General features: G+C 37.1%; 1 long non-coding RNA gene across 1 annotated transcript in view; it reads right to left on the bottom strand.

Annotated features, from left to right (window-relative positions):
- Positions 1-7,166: 7,166 nt before the first annotated feature.
- LOC135968542 (uncharacterized) overlaps positions 7,167-10,738 on the bottom strand; it is a 41,801-nt gene continuing 38,229 nt past the window's right edge. Inside the window, exons 2-3 of the long non-coding RNA XR_010583403.2 lie at positions 10,099-10,201; positions 7,167-7,365 (exon numbers count right to left, since the gene is read on the bottom strand). This is a non-coding gene — a long non-coding RNA (uncharacterized lncRNA). The remainder of the gene's footprint in view (positions 7,366-10,098; positions 10,202-10,738) is intronic.

Below are 10,738 nucleotides of genomic sequence, written 5' to 3'. Positions count from 1 at the left end.
AGTGCTGTCTCGACAAGGATGTTTATCCAGGAATTCATTTGACATTTGGTCAGAAGCTACTGAATTCCTTTAGGGTACTCTGGACTTGAACTCCTCTGCACCTGGAGAGCAGTAATAACAGGTGGCTGGAGTTGAAAAGAGCACCCCCAGAATTCCACCTGGGCACTACCCTCCCTTGTTCCTGTTTACAAAACCAGACTTCCCATTAACTTCAGCCCAGCTTCATCCCCTGGCTCCTGTTTCTTGCCTTTGCTTTCTTTAATGAGGCCTTATGTTCAAGTCTGTGTCCAACCTTCAGTTCCATGAGCAAGGACTCTTTCTTTGAGCAAGTTCCATCCATGGATCTTGGTTTTACCCTGGCCTTGCCTTTGTTCTCAGCTCTGCTCTATACCTTCCTAGCATCCCACCCTCTCCAATATGTCCACCTTCCACCAACCTCACTTCTCCCTTATCTCTTCTCCAGGACTTGGGCTCGTGCCTGCCCACATCTGACGTGAGCTCCTAGCTCCTATTCAACTGGAGCTGGCTCAGCTCCCCACCCAGCTATGTGAAAGCTAGAGGGCTGCCGAGTCTCAAGCCCCAGCAGAGCCAAGGAGCCACTCTTCTTCCAAAATTCTTACCAAATACATAAGAGAGTCCCAATAGCCTTGCCAGAATCAAAGATAATTCATATCTCTATAGCAAGCTCTCTACATCTCTGTTCTCCATCCTACATTGTAACACACCCAGAGAAAGGAAGTGTTCCCTTGGAAATCAAGATTGACCATGCACCCACAATCTCAATCACTAACCTTAAAAGCCATAATGTCTTCAAATTTTTAACTGTGCGGGTTCACAATGAATGGAGAGGCTATGGTGTTATATTTTAATATCAAATAAATGTGTCATACTTCTCTTACTGAGAACTATTGAGGATTGAAGTGATAGAGTTGATTAAAATTTATACCAGAAACAAAACGAGTTTCTGAAAACTTAGTTCTACTGGAAGTAAAGTATAAGCTTAAAAAAGAAAAAGAAAAAAGAAGAGGAAAGGAAGGGAGAGAGGAAAGGGGAAGAAAAAGAAAGTGACAAGTCTTGTAGCAGCAAAAACTACTAGGAAAGCTTGGAGATTTTTTCCCCTCGTTATACAATTAATACACGGAGATTAATAGAAAACTTTTTAAAAAAAGAAGCAATTTTTAAAACTATTCCACCACCACAATGCATCTGAATTTTATGTGTTTTCTTCATCTTTATGCTATATTTGTCTTATAATATAAATCATAAGTATTTCATTTTATTCTATACTCAAATGTAAATTTTTTATTATTCGATAAGCATATGTTACATCATCTTTATAATCATTATTTGAATGGTTGCATAATATTCCACAGATTCCACAGACTGACCAAACTCTTTTACCTAGTTGTTACCAATGTATTACCTAGATACTCAATTGTATATTTAGGTTGCTTCTAATTCTTTCCTGTTTTAAAGTAACACTGCTAGTAATACCTTTACACAATTTTTCAACATTTAGATTATTGTTTTAGGCTAAGTGTCCAGAAGTGGATTAGTAAGAAAGGGTATAAACACTTTAATGGTTCCTGATCTATGTTCCTATATGTCTTTCAGAATGAATTTTTACCAATTTACACAAAAAGGTTTGATTTTACTGGACTCATCAAAATTAAACATTGGCATTTTAAAATTTTTTTTATCAATTAACTCATTTTTTTACTTTAATTTAGCTCTCTTTGATTTGCATAATGAAAAAATTCATACCTTAATTCTTATGTATAATTGAATTAAGGTATGAATTTTTTCATTCTCTTTACAATTTATATATATTATTTAAATGCTGTTGTAGGCAGAGAGAGTACTAAAGGAATTGCAGACACTTACCGAAGGATTACTTCCCTAAATGTTAAATAGATTTTATCAAAAGTTAAAATTTGGAATGCTCTTTAGAAAACCAGAAGATCTGAACCAGTTTTCTTGCTTCTGCATTTAATTTAGGATCATTTAATAAAGTACTGGTTGATCTTGAAAGTGTTATATTTGATATTTTTGGTAACAGAAGGAGAAAGAATAATATATTGGAAGCACCACCATTGCAGATTTGTAACAACAGGCTTGTCTTACGGAGATGGGGTGAAGCCATTTATATCTCATTACTCTGGTCTTATTACTAATATTCACTTTGAAGCATTTATTATATTGTATCTTTTGCCTTCCTCTCCATGCATAAAATGTTTACTTATATGGTTTCCTAAAAAAAAAGTTTAAAAAATTATTCTGAGGATAGGTACTTGCCACCCAAAGTCACTCACTTGGCAATCGTAAAGAACAGGAGATGCTGAGGGAGAGAGTGAGATAAAGGATCAGAGAGAGGCGGACTTACCAACAGTTACACAGAATTCTCAGGACATGAAAGGTGAGAATATTCATTTCTAAAATTTTGGCTTAAAGAATATGAAACATTGATATTAAGGGCTGGAAGTAATCAGCAGTGCACTTGAGCAGGTAAAGAGAAAGGAGGGGGAGCTGGCAAGGAAAATGAAAGACTTAGACAAACAGTAGACATTCCATGTTCCTGCAATTAATTGCAAGCCAACCAGAATCTCAACCAGGCACCTGGAGCCAAGTAAAGTAACAAAGTGTACTCAATGTCCTAAACCTCCTGTGTACCTCTGGTGAGGCCAGGGCTTAGTGCTTTCCCAAAATGATCTGTAGATTCACAGAAGCAACACATGTAACCTTCTGACAACAAATAGAGCCATGAAAATAGCATTGGCCTTTATGTCCACTGGCCCATGTTCTTGAAAAAGTCAACTTGGAACTAAAAGCAAACAAGCACTATGCCAAAAAAAATTAAGTAACAGGCTTTTGACACATTTTATGACTTCCCGTATTTTGTGTGTTTTTAAGAGAGCAGTTTATGCTTGTTCATTAAAAAATGATTCATTGTTTTCCAACAACAAAAGATAATTTTTTAAAAATGTGGTATATTCATTTAATGGAATATTTATAATCTTTAAAATACATAACGACATGGGAAGATTTTTGATGTATTTTCAAGTAAAAAAGAACTATTATAAACCAGTGGAAATTGTTATATTTTTAAAGTGGGTAAAACCACGAGGCTCATACAGATAGAAAATAAACACATGTCAGAATTTCTATGTAACTCATTATTAGTTATTAAACAAGGGAAACAAGCAGATGTTACAACCAATTCAAAGGAGAAATTAAAGAACTGGAAATTTACATGGAACAAATGAATGCTGAAATAAATTTACAAATGAACACAAAACTGGCTTTTTCCTGGGGATGAAGAGGGAGATTGTCTTTCCAACAGACAGAAGTCATTTGAAAGTCTAGAGACAAGAAGTACTTGCATTTGCAATAACTTGTCAGTAATTCACAAATTACAGAATTGAAAAATAACCTGATGAAAGACAAAGTCCACATCCCTAAGCAGTGATTCTCAATCTTTTTTTCATTATTGCCTTTCTAAGAAGATTTTTTTCAGATATCTTAACCTAATCTCCCCTACTCGGTGCCCTCAAAATTAAACACTAAGATATAAGGATTTTGTTGGGTACAGTTGAACTTCGGAGGGCCACAAACCATTATAATTGCTATGATTCTTTTCTGCCCCTCAGATCGAATTTTTGTCCCCTTTGGGGCAACTGAAAATCCATGTTGTTAAGGACAATACCCAGAGTCTATTGGAAGGAATATCTAGTAATCTCTGCAGCCTGTTTCAAAGTTTTAAATTACCTTTACAATACAATGATGTCATTCTTTAAAACCACCATATATGTGTGTGCCGGGGGCAGGGGCGGGTGTTAAAGTGTATTGCAGGAATCAGCAAACTACAGTTTACAGGCAGACTCTAACCTGCCCATTTTGTAAACACAGCTTTGTTGGTGACACACAGCCACACACAGAGTTTCTAATCATCTCCTGTCTTCTGTGGCTGCTTTCATGCCCCAACAGCAGACTTGAGTCGTTGCGACAGAGACCGCAGGGTCCGCACAGCTTCAAATATTTATTATTTGTCCATTGACAGAAAACGTTTGCCAATCTCTGGTTTATACTAGACTGTTGATAGAAATTGTCTCTAGTTAATAAGAAAATAAATTATTTTTCTTTACAAAAAATAACATCTCTATTTTCTATAAATGTTTTACTTATTGATGAGACAAAAACTCAAAATTATTTGTTACACATCAATCGTACGCAAAGCACTTGAAGGATAGAAGTATACACCATGGTTCCTGTTTTTTAAAAAGCTTCTAATCTCATGTTGCTGGGATAAAACGGTATGTTTGCTATCAGAGTTGCATTCTTTTGCTGAAGTAAACTAAAAATAGAAGTAGATAGGGACCACTAAAGGGGAAAATAGTAATTGTAAATATGAGCCAGGTCAATGTCAACTTCTGGTTTAAACTTTGGCCTTCTGAGTCTTAAAAATAAAGGAAAATCAGATTTAATAGTTCATCATGACTGAAGTATTTGCTTCAAATTATAAAATAGGAAAGAATGTGCTTGTTCTCAACCTCTAGAGAACAGTATTTTCTCTCCATTCAAATTTTATACTCACTGAGGTCATGAAATTCAAAGGTACCCTAAAAACCACTGTGGGAAGATGTCTTCTAGATAGGTAATATTTCAAGAATTAAGCTGTCCTGATTCCCATAAATCTCTTATATTTTCCTGTTCACCTTTCAAGATATCATAGCTTAACAGAGCATCTCAAGGTATGTGTGGCATTCTTTTCAGTTCATTCTTGCCAGCTTCCAGAAACTTACTTTCCCAGGGACTTTATCCTTGGATGGGTCTCTTTAATACACGAATGACAATATCTTTGTTCCCATCATAATATAATTCTTATAGTATGAAGAAGCTATTTTTTGTAATGTAAGACTCTTGTATATAACCATCAATACCCAGGCAAATGATTTTTCTCATTGCTTAATTCTAGAAATTTGAGAACAGCATCCTCCAAACCAGCACACTTACAGAGTAAGAATTTTACTTATTTGCAAGATATAAAAAGGTAAATAGATAAATGAATGAGTCTTGGGGGATCAAAAAAATAAATTTTTTGGTTGAAAATTCTCCAGGAAAAATAACTATAAAATCACCATTAAATCCAAATCAATTTAATAATTGCTTCGGACCTAATATATCAGCCTTTCCCAACCATGCAGTCATAAAACATTAAGGTCCTCCAATCAATCGTGTGTGTCTCCAGTAATCTGTCTCTAATAAAGGCTAGAATACTGAAGTTTCCAATTTATTTACTATTTCAGAAATGATTACTGATTCGAGGTGACCCCTATAATAACTGTTGTCACTCACTTGCCTTCTAATACATATTACTGAATGAGCAAGAAAGATGACGTTAAGGCCAATGATACTCCTATAGAGGCGTCTGGCATGTGAACAACATCTGTCATTTATATCATGGTGTACAGATGAGGTTCAAACTTGCAGCCGAATGGAAAGAATCAATGGGGAAAGAGAAAAATGGTGGAGGAGGGGAAGACAGAAGATGAGAAGGTGAAGCAGCAGGAAAAGAACAATTTGATGAATGAGAAAGGAGAGCCCAAATGGAAACAAAGCAAAAAGAATCAGAAACCAGGAGAGAGTGGCTAATGGAAACCACAGGAGCAAAGTCTCTAAAACAAAATGGGTATAGAGGGCAGCATCAATTCCTGCTGAGAAATTCAGCAACTTTGCCGATGTGAGGCAATTAGATGCCCCTAGGCTGGCATTAAAGCCTGAATTGAAGAAACAGTTAAAGGAGGGGAAATAGAGCATCTGTAGACTCTTCCTTGCCGAAGCTTGAACTTGCTGAAAGTGAGAAAGATAGGATGGTGTTTAGAGAGAACACTAAGTGAAGGCAATCACTTTTAAGAATTGGAGAGACGTGGCTTAAGTCTGTAATCCCAGCACTTTGGGAGGCCGAGACAGGTGGATCACGAGGTCAGGAGATCAAGACCATCCTGGCTAACACAGTGAAACCCCGTCTCTACTAAAAAGTACAAAAAAACTAGCCGGGCAAGGTGGCGGGCGCCTGTAGTCCCAGCTACTCAGGAGGCTGAGGCAAGAGAATGGCGTAAACCCGGGGGGCGGAGCTTGCAGTGAGCTGAGATCCGGCCACTGCACTACAGCCTGGGCGACAGAGCGAGACTCCATCTCAAAAAACAACAACAACAAAAAGAATTGGAGAGACCTAAGTATGTATAGAGGCTCCAAACAAAAACAAACTAACAAGGATGGGTTAAAAATATCTTATGGAGAGGAAATACCCAATGGAACAAGGTTCTATTCCCAGAAAGGGCAGAAGGGGATAAGATCATGAACAAGGTTTGCTCTGTAACAGGAAAAGACACACCTCTTCCTCAAAGAGAGGAGATAAGAGGGTATGTATTTGGAGTTCAATTTCTTGTGGACAGAAAGCCATGAGATTCACATCCTGTAGACCTGAAAAAAGTTATCAACTGAGTGCGAAGAGGACAGGGTAGAAAATGAATGGCTGTTGTAGAACGTGGGAGAGGAAGATGAAGAGAAACAGCTAAAATTATACACCCCCAAGGCCCTGTATATATTTTCCAGAAGAAAGGAAGGAGGAGCTAACAAAGACAGTGGAGAGAGAATGGCCGCAGTACTGGGAAGAAAGCTTTATTGTCACAGAAGCCATAGTAAGGAACACTTAAAAGAAGAACTAAATAGGGAAAAGAAGGAGCTGATCAATAGAATACAAAACTAGCAAGAACTTTGAATGATACATATAGAGGAAACTTCCCTAGATTTGGCAATGAGGAAGTTATTAATAACTAAGTGAAATTTTCTATAATGGCAAAGATTAGACCAGATCTCATAGAGTGGTAGTGATGAGTTGAAGACAGTTATGGGAACATTCCACCTTTCCAGGAATTTTAGAAGTGAACAAAGTATGAGATGGGGTAACAGTCTGGGGAGATGGGATATTTTGTATATAAAAGAAAACTGAACATATATTCATGTGTTTGTGGCAGGGGTTGGAGGGTATGTGTTGAGTGCTACTATAACTCAACCACTCAGTTACCTTACAGGAATATTGTAAGAATTAAATAAAACACTTTATAAACTGAAAATTATCATTCTAATATTAAGTGTTATCATTTTCATTATACACAGATTCTCGTTTATTGAATGTACAAAACATGTTCTTAACATTCAAAATTCCATTTAGTGTTTTATATGAATGCAGTCATGAATCAATACACTTTATCATCAGAGTTCTCTCCTCATAGCCACTAAAATCCTTGACAGCTCTGAAAGATGAAATCTCCAGACCAATGAAACCAGCAATTGCCATCTCAGAACCTGAGCAGAGAAAAATAGAAACATTACATTAAGCTGATTTCTATGGTCCTCAGACACCTGCAGGTTATGGGGACAAAACACTGACTTCGGGAATTAGCTTGCCTTTTCATTCTGGCTTTAAGATCTGTTGCTAATTTAATGAAACCCATATTTCTGCTGGGCAAGACTCAGTTAAGTCTTAGGTCAAGTTTTAAAACCCAAGCCTTTTATCACACTCTGACAGCTGGGAAAATGACATCTGGAAAATGCCATTATCAGGGGAAAGCGGTGTGTTTTGCTTTGGGCTCTTTGGCCTGAGGTTTTCTGCACATTTGAAAAACCCCAAAGGAGCTAAGCAGTTTGCAGGTAACAGCTAGTAATTAAATTGTGTATTTGCCAAAATAAATAAAACTAATTAGTAGGATTGCATTACATTCTAATATTTCAGCCAACATTTTTTTGTAAGAGTAGGTTCTCAAACTATCAACTCTTGATATGAAATCAGTGGGCCTTTGGAACAGAACAATCTTTCTGTTTTGCGCTGTTTATATATTTGAGAGCAATTAATTTAACCTACCTGAATGTTAATTTTTTCATATAAACTGAAGATAAGAATTATAGTCATATGCCACTTAACGACAAGGATATGTTCTGAGAAATGCATTGTTAGGCCATTTCATCATTGTGTGAACATCATAGAGTATACTTTTACAAACCCAAAGGGTATATATAGCCCACTACACACCTAGTCTAGATGGTCTGTTACCATACAGCTACTGCAGGCAACTGTTAACACAATGATAAGTGTTTGTGTACCTACACATAGCTAAACATATAAAAGGTATAATAAAATACAATGCAAAAGATTAAAAGTGGCACACCTGTATAGGGCACTGGCTGTGAATGGAGCTTGCAGGAAGTTGCTCTGGGTGAGTGAGTGAGTAGTGAGTGAATGTGAAGGCCTAGGACATTACTGTATACTACTGTAGACTTTATGAAACTGTATACTTAGGCTACACTCCATTTATTTAAAAAAACTTTCTTCAAGAATAAATTAACCTTAGCTTACTATAACTTTTTATTTTATACACATTCAAACATTTTTAACTTTTTGACTCTGTTGTAAATAACACTTAGCTTAAAACACAAACCCATTGTCAGTGGTACAAAAATATTTTCTTTATATTCTCACTCTAAGTTTTTTTCGATTTTTAGAACTTTTAAATTTTTATTTGTTACTTTTAAAGTTTTTTTTGTTAAAAACTGAGACACAGACACGTACATCAGCCTAGGCTTACACAGTACTGGGATCATGAAGATGTCATTCGGTGAGAAAAATTTTTCAGCTCTACTATAATCTTATAGGACCACCACCTTAAATGCAGTCTGTTGTTGACCAAAATGTCACTGCGCGGCCAAATGACTGCTTTGGTAAAGAGGAACATTTGCACCTTCTTACAGTGTGGTAAGCATTAGGGATATCATCCTTGTCTTCATAGAGCTTTGGATATTCAAAATGCAATATTACTAAAATAGTATTTCCAGCTCTTAAACGTTGAAAACCTGGCTCTCTGAGATTAGCTATGGGTTTTGAAACAGAGACTCTGTGGAAAATTTGGCATTAGAACAGAGGCCACCAAAAATGAGGTGGGATACACAATAGACTCTTAACGTAGGTCTGTCTGGGAGAAGGCAGGGACAAGATGGAATGTGGAATCAAGAAGATTGAATGTTATTTTAGTACACTTGTCATCACCCTGAAAATGCAATGGGTTTTGTAGATTTTGAAAGTTTTCATAAATATTTTAACATAGATTTAAATAATCCATGCCTCTTTACTCCTTTTAGTACAAATCAATATATAGTTTGTTAAAGTTGTATCTTCAGAATCATAAATAAAGATAACTTTATTTTAACCCTTATTAATTTAAGTGAGGCAACTTCAAGTTGGAAGACTTACATAAAATGATCAAATGTAATACTTGGCTAACTCATATTTCCCCACGTCTAGTGAATTTCCTGGGCTGTCAACCAAAAAAAAAAAAAATCTGGTTTGAGCAAAAAGATGCTTAGTAAGAAACGAGGACATTCCTCTATGCCAGTCTTACATAAGAATCATATTGGCAGCAATTCTTCCAAGCCATCGTAGTCATATGCTGCTATCTGCTAAAGACAGGAACAGAAGAGCAATGAGTCACAGGCAATACCTGCCACATGCCTTATCCTCAAGGTAAATGCATGTCATGAGACAAGGCCACAGAGTCCCAAAATAGTCTGAGCCTGTCACCTGGTACCCAAAGTAATTATTCAAGAAATAATTGTTTCTAAAGGGACAAATTACCCCATCAGCATAAAATGACACTGTCATGAGACTGTTGGATAATGTCTTTCTTTTAAATAATTTCACAGTAATCACTCTGACATGAAAATTATAAATTAAAATTACATCAGCTAAAGGGAGTCAGGAATTGTTTTCTAAATCTCTCCTCAGTTCTAGTCTAGGTTTGAAATAATTCCCACAGAAGGACCACAGTAGGAGCTGGTCAAGAGAATCCATGGGAATCAACTATGAGGAAAACTGAAAAGCAAGTGTCTCAGAAAGACTGGAGGCTTCCCATGGGGAGAAGTCAGGAGAAGACACTCCAGAGCTTGAGTTTTCGAGCACACGCCTGCTAGAGAGCCACGTCCTGTTACAGAGCACATGAAAGGGGTGTCTGAACACAGAACTTTAAACATAGGTGAGGATCAACTAACCTGAAGTTTGCAAGGTGTATTAGTTTCCTGGGGCTGCCATAACAAATGACCACACACTGGTGGCTTCAAACAGCAGAAATCTATTGTCTTGAAGTTCTGGAAGCTAGAAGTCCAAAATCAAGAGGTCAGCAGATCAAGAGGCTCCTCCTAGCGGTTCTGAGAGAGAATCTGCGCTATGCCTCTCTCCTAGCTTCTGGTGGTTGCTGGCAATTCTTGGTGTTCCTTGACTTGTAGGTGCATCACTGTCATCTCTGCCCCCATTGTCACATGGTGCCCTCTTTGTGTTGGTCCAAATTTCCATCTTTTTATAAGGATACTGGTCATTGAATTAAGATCTACCATAATCCAGTGTGACCACATCTTAACTTGATTACATCTGAAAAGCAGTATTTCTAAGTAAGATTACATTCACAGGTAGCAGTGGTCAGGATTTGAACATATATTGTTGGGGTGGGGGGACACAATTCAACCCACAACACTAAGTCTCTCAGAAGCGACCCAGATGTCCACTACCACAGTGATGTGGGGCCTTCTGACACAATGTGAGGAAACCATAGAATGCTAAGGATAAAAGCAATCTTAGCAATCACCAAACCTAACCATCTTACTTCATAATTAACAGATCTTTCCAAAGCAGCAG

Source organism: Macaca fascicularis, chromosome 1 (genome assembly GCF_037993035.2).
Source record: "Macaca fascicularis isolate 582-1 chromosome 1, T2T-MFA8v1.1".
NCBI lineage: Eukaryota > Metazoa > Chordata > Mammalia > Primates > Cercopithecidae > Macaca > Macaca fascicularis.
The sequence above is the reverse complement of the archived record's forward strand: the minus strand, read 5'-3'. Positions and strand labels throughout refer to the sequence as shown.